Below are 18,030 nucleotides of genomic sequence, written 5' to 3'. Positions count from 1 at the left end.
TCCCTCCCTCAGCTTGCTTACTTTAGCTGCTGGTCGCAATGCCTTGCTGTAATCCCAGCAATCGATTGCATCAGCAAGCAACTGTATCTCCCTACCTGCAATCAAGCAGGCAGGGAGTTGTGGATTTCAACTCCCAGAATTCCTCAGCCAGCAAAGCAAAGCTGGCTAAGGAATTCTGAGAGTTGAAGTCTACAAGTCTTAAAGTTGCCAAGGTTGGAGACCCCTGTTCAATTGGGTAAGTTTTTTCCCCTTTGGGAGCTTTAAAAAAAATAGTTAATTGGGGTTTTTTTTAAGTTGTTCTTTTTTTAGACCTAGCCATTTAAAGTTTAGGAAGTTTTAAATTTAGCTGCTTTTGTATAAAAATAAAAATAAATAAAAATAAAATAATATTTGTGCAGCTTTCTGAGATTTAGTGTGTTTCTGTAGTGTTTCACTCTAACTACACAAACACACAAAATCTCACAAAGCTGTATGTGGAATTTTGTGTGTGTAAAGTGTCAAAGTTGGTTTTTTGGGCTTTTTGTGGCTGTGTGAGGTTCCTGCTTGTTGCAGGGACCATTTTGGGTCTAGCACAGCTGCTTTTATATTGTGGATGAGCCAGTTGTGTTGTGTTGTGTTTTGTAAGTTAAAAAAGGGCAAAGAAGTGACATTGACTTGGCCACGCCCACCTTACCAACAAGCCATGCCCTCCCAGTCACCTTACCACCAAGCCACGTCCACTAATTAAGCCACGCCCACAGAACTGGTAGAAAAAAGTTTTAGATTTCACCCCTGCTTAAAAGTGCTGATCGTTGCATCCCGGCTGGAAGAACTCCAACAGGGAGTATTTCCTCCTAACAGCTGTGTAAAAAGCTTAAAACAACCCTTCCCCTTTAAGAAAGTCAAGCCCCTAATAAAGCAAAGCAAAGTACCAGCAAAGAAAAAAAAAAAAAACTCCAGAGAAGCTCAGGCAACAGTAAGTCTGGGCATACTGCCAAGAACCTTTAGCTGTTACAATGTAACAAGATTTAACTGAGAGGCAGTTTCTGTAAGCAGGGCAATAAAAATTAGTCTAGAAACAACACCAGAATGTTTCCTTCCTGCCTTCCTTACAGGATTAATAGCAAGTGCTATTGCTATTAGCCCTGTAAAGTGAAAAATAAACAAACAAAAGGAGATTTCTTCTAACAACTGGTTCTCCGAACTGCTTAGAAAGTTAATAACCGGTTCTCTTGAATAGGTCCAAACCGGTTGAATCCCACCACTGCCTGGGTCCTTCTGAACCCATCTGGTCCAGGTGATTTGTACTTAATGAGGATGATTAGGTATTCTCTTACTAATTTCTTGCCTATTTTGATTATATACCTGTTCTACTTTCCTCAATGTTGCTTTTGATAGGTTGATCTATTTTTCCCTTTGCATAAAAACAGATACAAAGAAGAAATTAAGCTTTTTTCTGTACTGCCTCTCACCTTATAGATCTTGACTAATTCTGTAAATTAACCATGAACTTTAATTCCATTAATTTGTCTGTGTTGTTTTAACACTACCACATCTTATTTAGCCACAAACAGTAAGGAAATATTGCAGGACTGAATTGAAAAAATAGCCTCTAAATTCATGGGAAGTAAGAACTTGTTCTACTGTTGTGTTGTATTGTTTGGGTTTTTTTGCCTACAGGGATTAAGAATTTTCCATTTATTTCTTTCACTATTAATTGCCTTTATTGGAATTATTGTCTTTTCTGTGTTTAAGAGATTTAAGATTAGGGGTTAAGATGATGAATATGATTAGAGGATAAGAATAGAGAGAAAAGGGAAAATGACAAGTGTATCGAGTTTAGCTAGAACTGGCAAGAAAATATCCACACCATCAATGTCAGCTGTTTCAAGCCCATCAAGCCAAAGGACAATAGACACTATGTTATAACAGGAAAAAACTAATACATTTCAGAAAGACATACAGATGGTGCTCCAGTCTATTCAGGAGGCCATGACAAAGAACCACAATGAGATGACAACTAATTTGGGAGAAATGAAGGGAGATTTGGGAGAAATGAAGGGAGATTTGGGAGAAATGAAGGAATAGATCCATAGCATGGATGAGAGACTAGGGAACTTTCCACAAATGATAACAGAAAATGAACAAAGAATCTATAAAATAGAGGAGAAATCAGAAGAAGATGAGAAAAAAGTAGATGAGATAAACCAAAAATTAACACAGGCAAATAAAGACCTGGAAAAAATCATTATTATGTTGGAGAGGGAAAAGGCAACCTACTTTTTAAGATTCCAAAACATAGAAGAGGATAAAGAGGAAAACTCCCCAGAAGTGATAATAGAGTTGTTGGCAAATACTTTAAAAATTGGAAAACAAGAACTAGATGCAGAGATAGATGAAATATTTAGATTAAATATAAGCTATGTGGAGCTTATACTCCACATAGGAGTATGACATAAACTACCAAGGGAGGTGCATGTGAAATTCCTTAAAAATTAACAACAGACAAAATACTTAGAAAGGCAAGAGAAGAACCACTGCAATATAGAGGGAAGAAGTTGTGGTACTGAAACAGATCCCTAGAAGGGTTAGAGACTTAAGGAAGTAATATCAATTTTTGACCATCAACTGATTAAAAGTGAGGTAAATTTTAGATGGCTGATACCTGAGTGAATATTAGTTAGGTGGGCTAGCAAAAGATATAAATTGAACTCATTAGACAAAGCATTGGAATTTTATAACTACTTTAGTTTAAATGATGGACAAGAAGTACAAGGAGGAAAAGATCCAGGGAGGTGAGAGGAAGTAATAAGTGAAGACAAGAACATACAGCAAGAAGAAAGCAAAATAGAGAAAGCAGAACATGAAGGAGCAAGAGCGAAAGATCAGAGACAAGTAAGCAACTGTCAGCTCTGGCATGTTCAGGTCGGAGCTGCCATTCAGGGAGGAGGAGAAAAGACCATCAATCCCAAGGGAAGCAGCCTTGCTGCAAACAACTGGACATTGTCAAGCCCTTTACAGGGCCTCCAGAACTACCTCAGAATGTTTCCAGCAGTAGATGAGCCTCAGAAGCACAACTTACAACTGCAAGACAACTCAGAAAGGCTCAGCACTTTCAGGAGCACTGGGTGATGGGGCAGAGATGTAGGAGAGGGAGTGTGGTGGTGGGAGCACCGGATGTTAGCTCTGTCAATCATTTCTTTGCATTATTTATTGCTTGGAGGGTCAGCGAGTGCCAGAGAAGATAAAAACTTCAAACCTAAACATTGTTTGGCTGGTGTTTGTTCTGCGGAACCTGACAATTTGACAGAGCTCTTTACCATGGCTGAAGGTACAATGTCAGGGTTAGAGGCAGCTGATTTGGAGGATTCTGCAGTGGCAACTGAAGTCACTGTACTGGAAGCCATACCAGACTTGGCAGGGGAGGCATCCCTGGATGTTAGACCCAAAGTCCACTCCCGTGGAACATGGGGAGCCAGTGGCTGGTGAAAGGCCACCAGGGCCCAGTGGGGAGTGGGGTCTGAGTCACAGGGCCACTCTGCCATCTGTTCCTCCACTCACCTCATCCGATACCCATTTTGCCCAGTGGTGGGAAAGGAGGATATCAGATGATGATTGGAGCTACTCCACTGCAGTCGGCAGCCAGACCATAGACATGCTGCAGGAGATGTTCGGGGCAGTGGGGTTTCGTGAGCCAGGGTGTGGCAGTGAATGGCGGGACCTGGCTGCAATAGGCCATCCACCACATGGATCCCAATAGCCAGGAGGGGTGGCCAGTGGGTTTCAGGTTCCCAGCAGAGACCTCTCGTATAAACCCCAGGAGAAGCCCGCAGGGACAGACCGATGGCCACCCAGGCCAGGTAGTCGCCAGACACCTCAGTTCCTCAGAGATCAGCACGTGCTGGGGGAGAGGTCACCAGAATATGAGAACTATCCCCCCGAGGCCATGGATGGGTGTCCGTTGGCCATCGCCATGGAACATTGGGTTGTTGGGATCCACCTCCAGTGCGGGCCACATTTGACAGCAGCCCAGGGAAAGTAGTCCTTTTCCTGGGCCAGGTGTTAAACCACCTGGACCGTTACGGCCATTTATATACATCCAATTGGGACATGGTAATGGCGGTGGCAGCAGTAATGGATGGAGAAGCCATTGATTGGGTGGCGGGCCTCTATGGGGAACATGCTGCCAAACTAGGTGACATTGGTCTGTTCTTAGCAGCATTGCAAGAAAGATTTGAGGACAGTACAAGGACCCAGGAAGCAGAATGTGAACTGCTTGCAGTTAATCAATGGGGGAGGCCTGTACGAGAGTACATTAGGGAATTCTGGCACCTAGCTGGAAAGGTCTGGGGTTGGCCAGAGCGGCTGATTGTGCATCACTTCAAGGTCAGCCTTGACTGTGCTCTATGCCGCACCTGTATGTGCCGAGGACTGCCCCCAAGATTGCCAGCATGGTTCCAGGCCGCAATGGAACTTGATATGGAATTCCGGGGGGACAGACCAAAAAGAGAGTGGGGAACCCAAGGCAAAGGCCAGTACTATCTCCAACCTGGACCACCAGCCTTCGGCCACGGGGCCCTCTACCATCAGTAACGGTCCCTCTCCCTGTGGCACCTGGGCTTGGAAAGCTGCCATCAGTCAGGCCGCTGATCATGTGTGGGCGGCAGGGTCACAGGGCAGCTGACTGCTATGACAATGCTCCAAAGGGGTCCAGTAGTTCATCCAGCACAAAGAAGGGAATGGCCAGGAAAAGCATCAAGGACGGGCCAGAGAAATCACAGGGGGCAAGCCAGGCAAGCACCCCCCTACCAAGTTTAGTGGCACAGTTGACACCCCTGATGCCAGTGGAAGCGACTAGGAAGGAGACTCCAATCAAATGGTATGTAGACCAGTCAAACCATTTGTCATACCAATGGTGGTAGAGACAAACAAATGATGGAACTGTACAGCCTTGATTGATTCAGGGTGTACTCGTTGTTTGATGAGTGGTACCATAGCCACCAGTTTGGGGGTAGGCCTTAGGTCATTGGCAAAGCCAATACGCTTTCAGCAAATGGATGGGTCATTGTTGGGGGATTGACCAGCCACGCATGTCACAGAGAGGGTGGTATTGGAGATAGGGCAACATCGAGAGGCACTGAGATTTATTGTGGTCCCGAGCATTACGGAGGAGATAGTACTCAGCCTAACATGGTTAGATAAGTGGGGCCCAACCAGTGGTGGGATTCTACCAGTTCGAACTGGTTCCGTAGAACCGGTTGTTAAGTAGTTAAGCAATTCAGAGAACTGGTTGTTAGAAGAAATCTCCTTTTGTTTTTTTCCCACTTTACAGGGTTAATCCTGTAAGGAATTGCAACTTTCTGGTGTTGTTTCCTAGTCTAATCTTTATTGCCCTGCTTACAGAAACTGCCTCTCTGTTAATCCTTATTACATTCTTGGCAGTACGCCTAGACTTACTGTCACTTCTGGTTCCTGAGCTTCTGGAAGGTTTTTGGTTGTTGTTTTTTTGCTTGACTTTCTTAAAGGAGAAGGGTTGTTTTAAGCTTTTTACACCACTGTTGGGAGGAAGTACTCCTCTGTTGGAGTTCTTCCAGCCAGGGTGCAATGATCAGCACTTTGAAGAAATAATTGAATAATGAAGCAGAAGCTTTTAATGACAAGGAACCAAGGTGAGTGACATTCAGCAAGGCTTTCTGGCTAGCTAGAAAGATTGACATTCAATCATGAGTTTACATACCCTTTCTGACTTTTGGTCTAAAACTGGTTTCTGGTGAAGTTTAATTCTGTGCTTGGTGATGTTTAATCCTGTGTTTAGTGATGAGATAATTTTCCCTATTCAGCTTTGTTTGGAAGGGAAAATGTTAAACTCTGTTCCTGAAAAGAAGTAGCTTCGGAAATCTGACTAGTTCCTGTGTCTATTTGCTCTAGTAATTGGTTTAACAAGCAACAGATACTCTGTTTGCTCTTTTGCTTCATTCTGGAGAGTTTAAATGACCTCTCTGCTAAAGGGTTTCACTTTATGAGCAAGAGTTGGCTGCTGATAGTTATCATTGCATTTTAACCAGTGGTGAAATCCATTTTTTTTTTACTACGCGGTTCTGTGAGCATGGCTTTGTGGGCATGGTGTGGCTTGGTGGGTGTGGCAGGGGAAGGATACTGCAAAATCTCATTCCCACCCCACTCCAGGGGAAGGATACTGCACAATCCCCATTCCCTCCCCACTCCTGGGGGAAGGATGTTGCAAAATCTCCATTCCCACCCCACTCTGAGGCCAGTCAGAGGTGGTATTTGCCGGTTCTCCGAACTACTCAAAATTTCCGCTACCGGTTCTCCAGAACCTGTCAGAACCTGCTAGATTCCACCCTTGATTTTAACTATTTTAATTTCTCAAGGTGTTCTGCCACCCTGCCTGATTTGTAATCCAGTTTGCAGGTATTTCTAATCTAATGATTGATATTTAGGGCAGCTTTTTGCAAGCAAAGAAGCTTTTTGTATTTTTGTACAGATAATCCTTGATTTACAACAGTTACAGTGGCATTGAAAAAAGTGACTTATGACCATTTTTCACTCTTACGACTATTGCAGCAAACTGTCATGAGGGCAAAGGAAGAATGCCACATGACCACCTGGCCATGCCCACCGGTCACATGAAGCACCGCAGTTGTGAAATGAGTGACATGGTTGTTAAGAATGCTGCAATGGGCATAAATGATGGGCGATCATAAGTGCAAGAACTGATCAAAAGTGCAAGGACCGGTCAGAAATGACTTTTTTCAGCCCTCTGAGTAGTCTCTATGCACATAGCCACACCCACCCAGTCACATGACTACCAAGCCAAGCCCTCAAATAAGCCATGCCCACAGAACCAGTTGTTAAAAAATTGAATCCCACCACTGGGCCCAACAATACAGTGGGGAAGTGGCTTTCACCATCTGCAGATCAGGATTGGCCCTGACCCGCCACCCCATGAGGTGAAACCCCAAGAACTGAGACCAGATAGGGAGGGGCAAAGTATCACTTCACCCCATGTTAAAACAATGGATGAGGGAGAATTCCCTAGGGCAGTGATGGGTAACCTTTTTGTCATTGCATGCCAGCAGAGGGGGGGGGGGTTGGGGGAGCCTCTCTAGGAGTTTCTGGAGGCTGGGGACAGCAAAAAATGTCACTTCTTGTCCCACTGGGAGTTGGGAAATGGGTCCTTTCAGGCCTCCGGAGGGTCTCCGAGGGAGTGGGAAAGGCTGTTTTTGCCCTCTGCAGATGCATAGAGAGGATCTGGAGCCAGGTAAGAAAGAAAAACTGGCCTTCCCCACCCCCCACCCCCAGGCCCTCAGGAGGCAGGAAACAGCCTATTTCCCTACTTCTGGTGGGGCCAGAAGGCCCGAAAATCAGCTGGCCAGCATGCACATGTGCACCAGAGCTGAGCTGGAATACCCACTGATATGGCTACGCATGCCACAGGTTCACCATCATGGCCCTAGGGTATATGAAGACCTGAAAGAAGTATTTAGTGAACGAGAATGTAACACCCTACCTCTTCATGGATTGCATTATTGAGATCCTTCCCAGGGCTAAACTACCCAAGCCCAAAATGTATTCTATCACCCCACAGGAACTGAAAGAGATGAGGGCATACATAGAAAAAAACTTAAAAAGGGGATTCATTCAGCCAGCCAGGTCCCGGGTGCTGGCACCTGTCCTTTTCTACAAAAAAGAAAGATGGGAGCCTAAACCTTTGTGTTGACCTCTGGGGAATTAGCGCAATCTGTATAGAGCACTTATATCCTCGCCTGTTGATGAAGGATATGTTGGCCCAGTTGGCGGAAGGTAGTGTTTTCACTAAATTAGATCTCAGGGAGATGTATTATTGGATAAGGATATGGTCAGGGGGGCAAATGGAAATCAGCTTTAATTGTCCCCTGGGTAGCTAACAGTTCAGAGTTATGCCCTTTGGCCTCCAGGGAGCTCCAGCTGTGTTCGTGCAGCTCATCAATGAGGTGTTGCATGAACATTTATACAAAGGGATGCTCATCTACCTAGATGATATCTTGATATATACCAGGACCATGGAGGAACATGTCTCCCTAGTGCATCAGGTCCTGAAAAAGCAACTAGCGGTGCAATTATACGTAAAATTATTGAAATGTGAGTTACACTAATCATGGGTGGATTACCTTGGGTTCCGTATCTCACCTAAGGGTGTTGAAATGGATCCTGCAAAGGTAAAGGTGGCGTTGGACTGGCAAGCCCCAAAAACTTGCAAACAGCTACAGAGTTTTTTTGGGTTCTCTAATTTCTATCACAGGTCAACCCATCCTTTGCCCAAGTGGCTCTCCCACTGACTGACCTCTTGAAAACAAAATATCTCAAAAAATCTCCATGCCCTGGTTGTCTGGTGGTATGGACGATTGAGAGTCAGTGGATGTTTGAGCAATTGAAAGCCCTGTTTGCAAACGAGCCAGTGCTTAAATACCCAGAAACAGACAGGCCATTTGTAGTCCAGGCCGACGCTAGTGATATGGCGGTGGCCGCTGTTCTCTGGCAGGCAAACAATGATGGGGTACTCCAGCCGTGTGCTTATACCTCCAGAAAATTGACTGAGACTGAATATAATTGGCCCATATGGGAAAAGGAAGTGTTCATAGTCCAGTGGGCCTTGTTAATGTGGAGGCACTTATTAGAAGGGGGAGGGTTGGCCTTTGAAGTCTGGACAGACCATAAGAATCTGGAAGCCCTCCAATCCCCATGGCAACTATCGCCGAACAGGTGAGGTGGGTATTATATTTTAGGAAGTTCAACTTTACGCTGAAGTACATCCTGGGGGAAAAGAACTTCTTCACAGATGCCTCTCCCGTAAACCGCAATATGACAGTAAGAGGGAGGTCTCAATACAAGCTATAATCCCAACACCACCCACTAAGGTGTTAGCTACCCAACATACATCATCCACACCCCGTGCACAAGCCCAAATTGAGGACATACCCAAGACCATCCAGGCAGCCCTACAAGCAGATCAATGGTACCAAGAGAATTGTCTGTTCCTGACTCAGAGAGACAGTCTTGCTGGGAAGGGAGCCAAAATATATGTACTGTATGTGCTGTCCATTTGCTAGTGTTGTCAATGTCATGATGTCCACTTAGCTGGGCATTTTGGGTTCCTCAAAACATTGCATTTAACCAATCACCAGTTCCGGTGGCCCCATATGAGGAAGCACATAAAGGAGTACATAGGCAGCTCTGTCATGTGCACGACCATGAAAGCCAGGCCAGGGTGCCCTCCCCCCAACTGTTACAACCTGTGGTAGACCCCTGTACAGCCATGGGAACAGATAGCAATGGACTTCATTGTGGACCTACTGGACAGCCAGGGTAACAAAGTGATATGGACGGTGGTAGACATGTTTTCTAAACAGGCCCATTTTGTAGCATGTATCGGCCTCCCGTCTGCTAAATGGTTGGCCAAACTGTTTATCATCCACATCTATCGGCTCCATGGTGTACCCAAATGGATAATATCAGACCAGAGGGTGCAGTTTACCGCTCGCTTCTGGTAGAATTTTGTAAACATGATAGGGTCATCCCAAGGCCTTAGCTCAGGCTTTCATCCCGCAACCAATGGAGCTTCAGAAAGAGCCAATGCAATGGTGGAGCACTATTTAAGGTGCTATGTTAAGTATCAGCAGACCGATTGGGCTGATCTACTCCCATTCGCAGAGGTTGCATACAACAATGCACTTCATAGCAGTATGGGGTTCACTCCTTTCCAGGTACACTGGGCAGGGCTTCGTTCTGATTCCACAGTGTCCCCAGATGGCTACTGATGACCCGGGTATGCGGGAGTAGATAGCCCGGATGCAGAAAGTATGGGGGGTGGTGAAAATGGCATTACACCATGCAGCTGTGAAATACAAACAGCAGGCAGACAAAAAGCGAAGGCCACAAATGCCTTTCTTTGTAGGGGAGATGGTATTCCTTTCTACCAAATATCTAAAGTTATCTATATCCTGTAGAAAACTTGGCCCTAAATTCATTGGACCATTTCCTATTGTGAAGATGATTGATTCCGTCATGGTGCAATTAAAATTGCCTCAATTATTAGGTAAAATGTATCTGGTCTTCCACTGCAGCTTAATCCGGCCAGTTTGGGCGTCACACATAAGGGGTGTGTGTCCTGTACAGCCACCTCCACCCATGAACATAGATGGGAACAGCACTACAAGGTGGAAGACCTTCTAGATGCCAGGTGGCATAGGAGGCAGCTGCAATACCTCATCCTATGGAAAGGCTACCCATGGGTCCCTGTTACAAGGAACCAGGCTACCTTGACTGGTAGCCTGGTTCCACCACAAGTACCCAGATATGCCGGGGGCCCTGAACCACCCATATCCCTCCTGACCATGTTCTCTCTCTTCCAGATGCCGTCTCCATGGTAGAGGGCCTCCATGTCAGCTCTAGCATGCTCAGCTTGGAGGTGCCATTCAGGGAGGGGGAGAAAAGATGATCAATCCCAGGGGATGCAGCCTTTCTGCAAACAGGTGGACATTGTCAAGCACCTTACAGGGCCTCCAGAACTGCCTCAGGATGTTTCCAGCAGCAGATGAGCCTCAGAAGCACAACTTACAACTGCAAGACAACTCAGAGAGACTCAGCACTTTCAGGAGCACTGGGTGACAGGGCAGGGACGTAGGAGAGGGGGTGTAGTGGTGGGAATTGTTTAAAAGTGGCGGGGAGCAGCTGATGTTAGCTCTGTTAATCCTTTCTTTGCATTATTTATTGCTTGGATGGTCAGCAAGTGCCAGAGAAGATAAAAGCTTCAAACCTAAACATTGTTTGGCTGGGGTATAAGATCCATATATAAGTAAAGAAGATGGAAGAGGAAATTGAGATGTTCTCAATTAGTATAAATGGATTGAATTCCCCTATGAAAAGGAATTTTTTTTTCACGTGATTACAAGAATTAAACCTTGAAATAATTTGCCTCAAGAAACTCATAAAAAACAGCACAGCAAATTACCACAATGTCCAAAACTATATTCCTCATTAGCAGAGAAAAAGAAATGAGTAGTATTATATATTAATGAAATAATAAATTCTAGACCAATATATACAGATGAAGAAGGAAGAATCTTTTTTTTTAATTGAAAAAGTTTTACAATTACATTTTCTCCCCATTCCCCCCCCCAACCCTCCCTAACCTCCCTAACCTCCCTAACCCTCCCTAACCCCCCCTAACCCCCCTCCCCCCGGACTTCCACAGAATATAATCTAAATCAAAATCCTCTTTTTATAAAACTTGAACCCCTCGCCCCCAATATATTTTTTCATCTTCACAAAATTCAAATATTTCTATCTTTGTATAATACTTTCAGTTAAAAGCTATCTGATACTTCCTAGTTTGATATTTGTTCTGCATATAATCTATCCACTTTTTCCACTCCCATTCATAAGTCTCTTGTGAGCGATCTTTTAGATATGCTGAAATCTTCGCCATCTCTGCGAAGCTGGCCATCTTCAAAGTCCATTCCTCAATAGTGGGCATAACTTCATTTTTCCAATATTGACCTATCAGTAATCTCGCTGCTGTTATCATATACAATATCAACTTTATTTCACCCAATGTAAAACCCTTAACTATACCCAATAAAAACAATTGTGGAGAAAATTGAATTTTTTTCTTCAAAACATTCTGCATGACCCACCAAATTTTTATCCAAAAAGCCTTCACTTTCTTACAAGTCCACCACACATGATAATATGTAGCATCTAAGCAGTCACATCTCCAACATTTTGGTTGAACATTAGGGTACATACACGACAATTTCTTAGGATCTAAATGCCATCTATAAAACATTTTATAAAAATTTTCCCTCAAATTCTGCGACTGTGTAAATTTAACATTCTGAACCCAAATTTTTTCCCATGTTTCCAACATCACTGGTTCTGCAAAATTTTGTGCCCACTTAATCATACAATCTTTAACCAATTCAGTTTCTGAGTCCCTTTCTAACAAAATATTATAAAGCCTTTTAATATGCATTGGACCTTTCTCTTTTATATGTCTAACCAATTCTTCCTCATACAACATTATACCAATTTTTTGGTCCTCTTTCCACCTCAGTTGAAGTTGATTATACTGTAACCAAGTTAGATTAATCCCTTCATCCAACAGTGTTTCTAATGTCTTCAGTTGCCATCTGCCCGCATCTGTAAAAAGAACTTCTTTATATAACCCCCCCCCCGAGTGACATTATATTTGTATTCCACATAATATGACCAAGATCCAGCCATAGCGGTATTTTGTAATCCCATTTGAATTGGTGCTTCTTCCATACTCTCATCAAGGAGTCTCTAAGTATATGGCTTTTAAATACTTTATCCACTTTGTTTTCATAAAATAAGTAAGCATGCCAACCAAATTCAAGATCAAAGCTTTCTATATTCAATATTCCAGTCTTTTTCCTTCCAAACCAATCACTTGCTTGAGTCAAAGCTGCTGCTTCATAATATAATTGTAGGTTTGGAAGTTTAAGACCTCCCCTTTCTGGAACATCTTGCATAATTTTCAATTTCACTCTCGGTTTTTTCTCGTTCCAGACAAACTTATTCAGTCCACTTTGCCATTCTTTCAATTGTTTATCACTTTTAAGCACTGGAATCATTTGAAACAAAAAAAGAAATCTTGGCAAAATGTTCATCTTAACTGCTGCTATTCTTCCAAGTAAAGACAGCTGCAGTTTTTTCCAAGTCTCCATATCTTTCTGTACATCTCGCCACAACACCTCATAATTATTTTGAAACAATTTCATATTTGATTCTGCAACCTGAACTCCTAGATATTTAACCTTTGGTACAATCTCAAAACCTGCCCTCCTTTCAAGTTCGTGTTTTCGATCTTGTGTCATATTTTTAACTATCATCTTAGTTTTTTTCTGGTTCAGTCTAAATCCTGATACTGTACCATAGTGTTTTATAATGTCTTTCATCTGGATTATTGATTCCATCAGCTGTGTTAGGGTAACAACCAAATCATCTGCAAATGCCCTTATTCTGTAGTCCTCTTGCCTTATCGCTATTCCTTTCAAGGTACTTGAGTCCCGTATTGTATTCAACAAGACTTCTAGTGTTAAAATAAATAACAATGGGGATAACGGACAACCTTGTCTTGTTCCTTTCTCAATATTAAAATCTGTTGTCAAACTTCCATTAATAATAATCTGTGCCTTTTATTCTTGATAAATTGCTGAAACCGCCTGTATAAATTGATCCCCAAAGTCCATCTTTTTTAAAGTCTTTAATAGAAAATTCCAATCCACTCTATCAAAGGCCTTCTCCGCATCCAGGAAAACCAGCACTGCAGGAATCTGTTTATTCTTCTCAAGATATTCCAATAAATCTATAACTTGCCTTACATTATCCGTCATATATCTGCCTTCTATAAATCCCGCTTGGTCACCATGAATCACATCTTGGATAACTGGCATCAACCTGTTGGCTAATACTTTTGCATATATTTTATAGTCATTGTTGAGAAGAGATATTGGTCTGAAATTCTCAGGTTTTTTAGGACCTGTTTGCTCTTTTGGTATCAAAGAAATATAAGCTGTTTTCCATGATGGGGGTATTTTACCCCCTTGTTGTATGTTACAAAATAAATCTCTAAGATGTTCAACCATTTCTGCTTGCAAAGTTTTGTAGTACACCGCAGTTAAACCATTCATTCCAGGAGCTTTAGCTGTTTTCAATTGTTTAACTGCGGCGATAATCTCCTCAGCTGTTATAGGATAATTCATTCTCTCCTTTTGTTGATTGGTAATTTTTGTAACTCTTTTATTTTCTAAATATTTTTCTATAAGTCCATTCTGCATGTCATCTTTAGCATATAATTTAGTGTAATAATCTGCAAAAGCTTCTTTAATTAATTTTTGTTGAGAAATTTCCTTCCCTCCAATATCAATACTATCAATAGTCCATATACTCTGCTTCTTCCTTAGTGTATAAGCCAACCATCTGCCCGGTTTGTTAGCATTACAAATTGTATTATGTTTCGCATATTGTAAATTTGTTGCTGTTTGTTCCGCCATAAACATTTGAAATTGATCTTTCAAAAGTTTTATAGCACCACGTATTCTTTCATCTGTTGGGTTTTTAATAAGTAAGTGTTCTTTGTTCTTTATTTCTGCTTCCATTTCAGATCTTTTCTTTTGTCAATTCAGTTTATGTTTAGAATTCATATGAATGAGTACCCCTCTCATATATGCTTTACTCGCATCCCACATGATTTCAATAGGGGTACCTTTATTCAAATTCATTTCAAAAAATTCTTTCATCTGCTTTTTAAGTTCTATTATATTTTTTTCATATCTAAACAAGTTTTCATTTAATCTCCATGATCTTCTCTCAATCTTTCCCATCTCAATTTCTATCCATACTGGGCTATGGTCGGTTAGAGTTCTTGGAAAAATCTTTGTTCTTTTTGTCTTAACAAGTAAATCAGTTGATGATAAAATAAAATCAATCCTAGAAAAAGATCTGTGTCTATCAGAGAAAAAAGTAAAGTCCAATTCTTTTGGATTATATATTCTCCAAATATCTTTTAATTCCAAATCTTCTTTCATATCAAAAAAAGTCTGTGGTAGTCTAATCCTTGACTTCGCCAAACTCTTTTTATCTATTTTAGAGTCAATTACTCCATTCCAATCTCCCATGATTAAAATAGATCTATAGTCCCATTGCAATATTTTAAAATGCAAAGTTTTGTAAAAATGATCCTGTTGTTGGTTAGGAGCATAAATTCCGATCACTAGAATTTGGCCACTTACTCTGTGCAATTCAATTGCTATAAACCTACCACCTTCATCTGCTTCTATAATTTTAGCTGACAGTCTTTTGTTTATATAAATAACCACACCATTCTTTTTTCCTGGATTTGAAGCTATAAAATGTGTTCCTAATTTTGAATTTATCAAATATTTTTGATCTTGTATTCTGACATGAGTTTCTTGTAGGCAAATTATATCATTATTAAATTGTCTCAGATACGTGAATAATTTCTTCCTTTTCTGTGGTGAATTTAATCCATTCACATTCCAAGATAAAAACTTAATCATCATGTAGACTTTTTTGAAGCGACGAGCAGAATTGCCGAATATCTTCCGAAGTCTTCGACTTTGCTCCCCCCATGGCTTCACTTTCTTGTGTAGTACTCTTGACTCCCTTCTTATATTGTTGTGGCTTGGACCTTTCCTGTTGTTGCTTTTCTTTAAGTTGTTTAGAAATTGCTCGAGTTACACGCTGGTCTTTAGCTTCAGCCATCCGAACTAGGTCCAATGCCACATCTCTTGTAGTCACAATCGGAGAGGGATCTAACAGGGGCTCCTCCAGAAAACCTCCTGTAGCACCCTGCATTTCCGCTGCCTCTGGTTCCACCTGCTTAAGTTGCTCTTCCATCTCTTGCTGAAGTTGCTTCTCCTTGTCACTCTCCTTTATCTCCAACACAGTGGATGTACGTGGGGATGGTGAACTCTCTTTAAGAACATTAGAATAAAATTGTTCTGCCTTCTCAACAGTATTTAATCGATATCTTTCTCCATTATACCTCAAAATTATGCCAGTTGGAGCGTCCCACCGAAATGGAATTTGTTGTTTTTTTAATTCATTCACTAAAAATCCAAAATCTTTTCTATCTTTTAACATCTTGGGTGGTAGCTCTTTATAAACTCCAATCTGAGCTCCCTCCACTTGCACAGCAGAGAGAAAAGACTTTTGCAGAATATCATTTCTCATTCTTCTGTCTGTAACATATATCACCACGTCTCTAGGCAGTTGTCTTTGTCTGGCCACCCATGAATTCACTCTGTAAATTTTATCCATTTTGTAAAAAATCTCTTCAGGGTTAATTTTTAACAACACAGCCAGAGCATCAGCACAAATCTGTCTCAAATCTTGTCTATCATTCTCTTTTATACCTCTAAGCCTTATGGCGAATTCCATGGACCTGAACTGCATCATTGTAATTTCGTTTTCAACTCTCTGCATTTTATTATCAGCATCAGAAATTTTATAATCAGTGTCCTTCATTTTAACATTCATTTCTGATTTAAATTCTTCCAGCTTAGCATCCGTTCTGATAATTGCTTCTGACAGACCAGACACCACAGTCATTAATTTATTAGTCACCTTGTCATATTTCTCTTGCACCACCTCTTTAATTTCATTAATCTCCTGCTTAATTTCCTGTTGTGACTTTTGAAATTTCTCATCCAGAGCCTGAGTAATAAAATCCTTTAAACTTTCAAAATCAAACTCTTTTTTCTGGCTCTGCTGGCTGGGAGGCTGCTGCTCAGATTTACGTGTGGGGGATCCCCCTCCCTGCTGCCTTCCCTTCCTGTTTAGGCTTGGAAGCCATTCTGCCACGTAGACTAGCTTTTCTGAAAAAGGAGATCCTTTTTCCTTTTCCACCACCACAGAGTCCTCTAAAAAATTCCCCCAGGTTTAATCAAATTGGGGATAAGATTTAAATTGAAGCAAGCTCAGGCTTATTTTAAAAGAATTTTTCCTTCTTTTTTCTTTTTCCTCCTTGTTACAGACAGCGCAACTTCGTAGCTAGTTGAAGTAATGTTGCTAATCCACTCTCACTTTCAGCTTGTTAACGCTGAAGCCGGGCGCCATTTTTCAAGCCGCTTTCACTCACTCACGCTTCTACTTTGAATCACAGAAGTAATAATACTTGCAGTTTCGAGGTTTGGAGGTTCAAGTTGTTATCTCCCCCTGGTTATTTGAGTTAGTTTTCTTTAAATAGAAAGGTTGCTCCTGCTGACTTGCTCTGCGCTGGGCAGAGTCGTCCCACGCCATCCGGAGTCTCGGCGAGTTGAAAGGGAGCCGTGCCTGTTTCCTCCCCAGTAACAGCTGTCTGGGGGCTCACAGGGGCTCAACCCGCTCCTCGCCCACTCTCTTCCACAAATCCTTCAGAATTGGGAACTTCCAAGCCGCTTCTTTGGATCGAAGCGGCTCTACAGGCAGCAGGGCTGGCGGACCAAAAACGGGACCGTCTTTCGTCGGCAGCAAGCAAACCGGAAGTCCGAAGAAGGAAGAATCTTGATGGTGGAGGTAGTGTTAAATGAGCAACAGATACTTTTGATAGCAATATATTTGCCAGACAATAAACAAGAAGACTTCTATAAAAAGCTGCACAAGAAGATAATTGAAATGGAATATGAAAACATTTGTGTGGTAGGAGACTTTAATAATCAAGATAAGAAACTTGATTATAGAAGTAGAAATCAGGGGAAGACCCTTCCTACGGCTTTAAAATGGTAGAGGAAACATGTATACAGGATACATGGAGAGAAGTAAATCCAGAGAAAAACCAGTACACATTCTATTCAAATAGGCACAAATCATGATCTAGAATTAATCTGATATAGATGTCATCGGAATTGAGAAAAAATGTGCAAGAAATATAGATTGAAATTAATGTATGGGCCGACCATAATCCAATAAAAGTAAGGTGGAAGGGGCAAAAGAAAAGGTTGAGGTGGACATTGAGTCAAGCTATACTTAAAGATAAAGAATTTATACAAACAACAGTTAAAGTAATGGAATTCTTCTTTAAGGAAAACAAAAAATAAGAGACCTCACTGCAAAATTTATGGGATACAGCCAAAGTATATATTAGGGGACTAGCCATAACCTACCTAGCAAGAAAAAATAGGGGAAAAAGACAACAACAAAAGACATTAGAAGAACACAACAAACTTGAATTAGAATTACAAAAAGAGCCACAGAAGATTTTGTAGCATCTGCTCCAGATAAGAAAAATGGAACAGTTATATATTTAAAGAAGGACTTAACAGCTAAATTAATTGAAGCAGAAAATCAAGGAAGATACTTTATAATTGAACTTTTGATAGAAGGGAAGAAAATACTTCTAATTGGAATATATGCACCAAATCAAAGGAAGGAAAATTTTACAAACTTTTACATAATAAAATAATACAATGGGATTATAAATCGTGTATTTTAATGGGAGATTGGAATGGAGTATTGGATGCACAA

This window comes from Pantherophis guttatus, chromosome 4, assembly GCF_059756535.1.
Source record: "Pantherophis guttatus breed Tessera chromosome 4, ASM5975653v1, whole genome shotgun sequence".
Classification (NCBI taxonomy): domain Eukaryota; kingdom Metazoa; phylum Chordata; class Lepidosauria; order Squamata; family Colubridae; genus Pantherophis; species Pantherophis guttatus.
The sequence above is the reverse complement of the archived record's forward strand: the minus strand, read 5'-3'. Positions refer to the sequence as shown.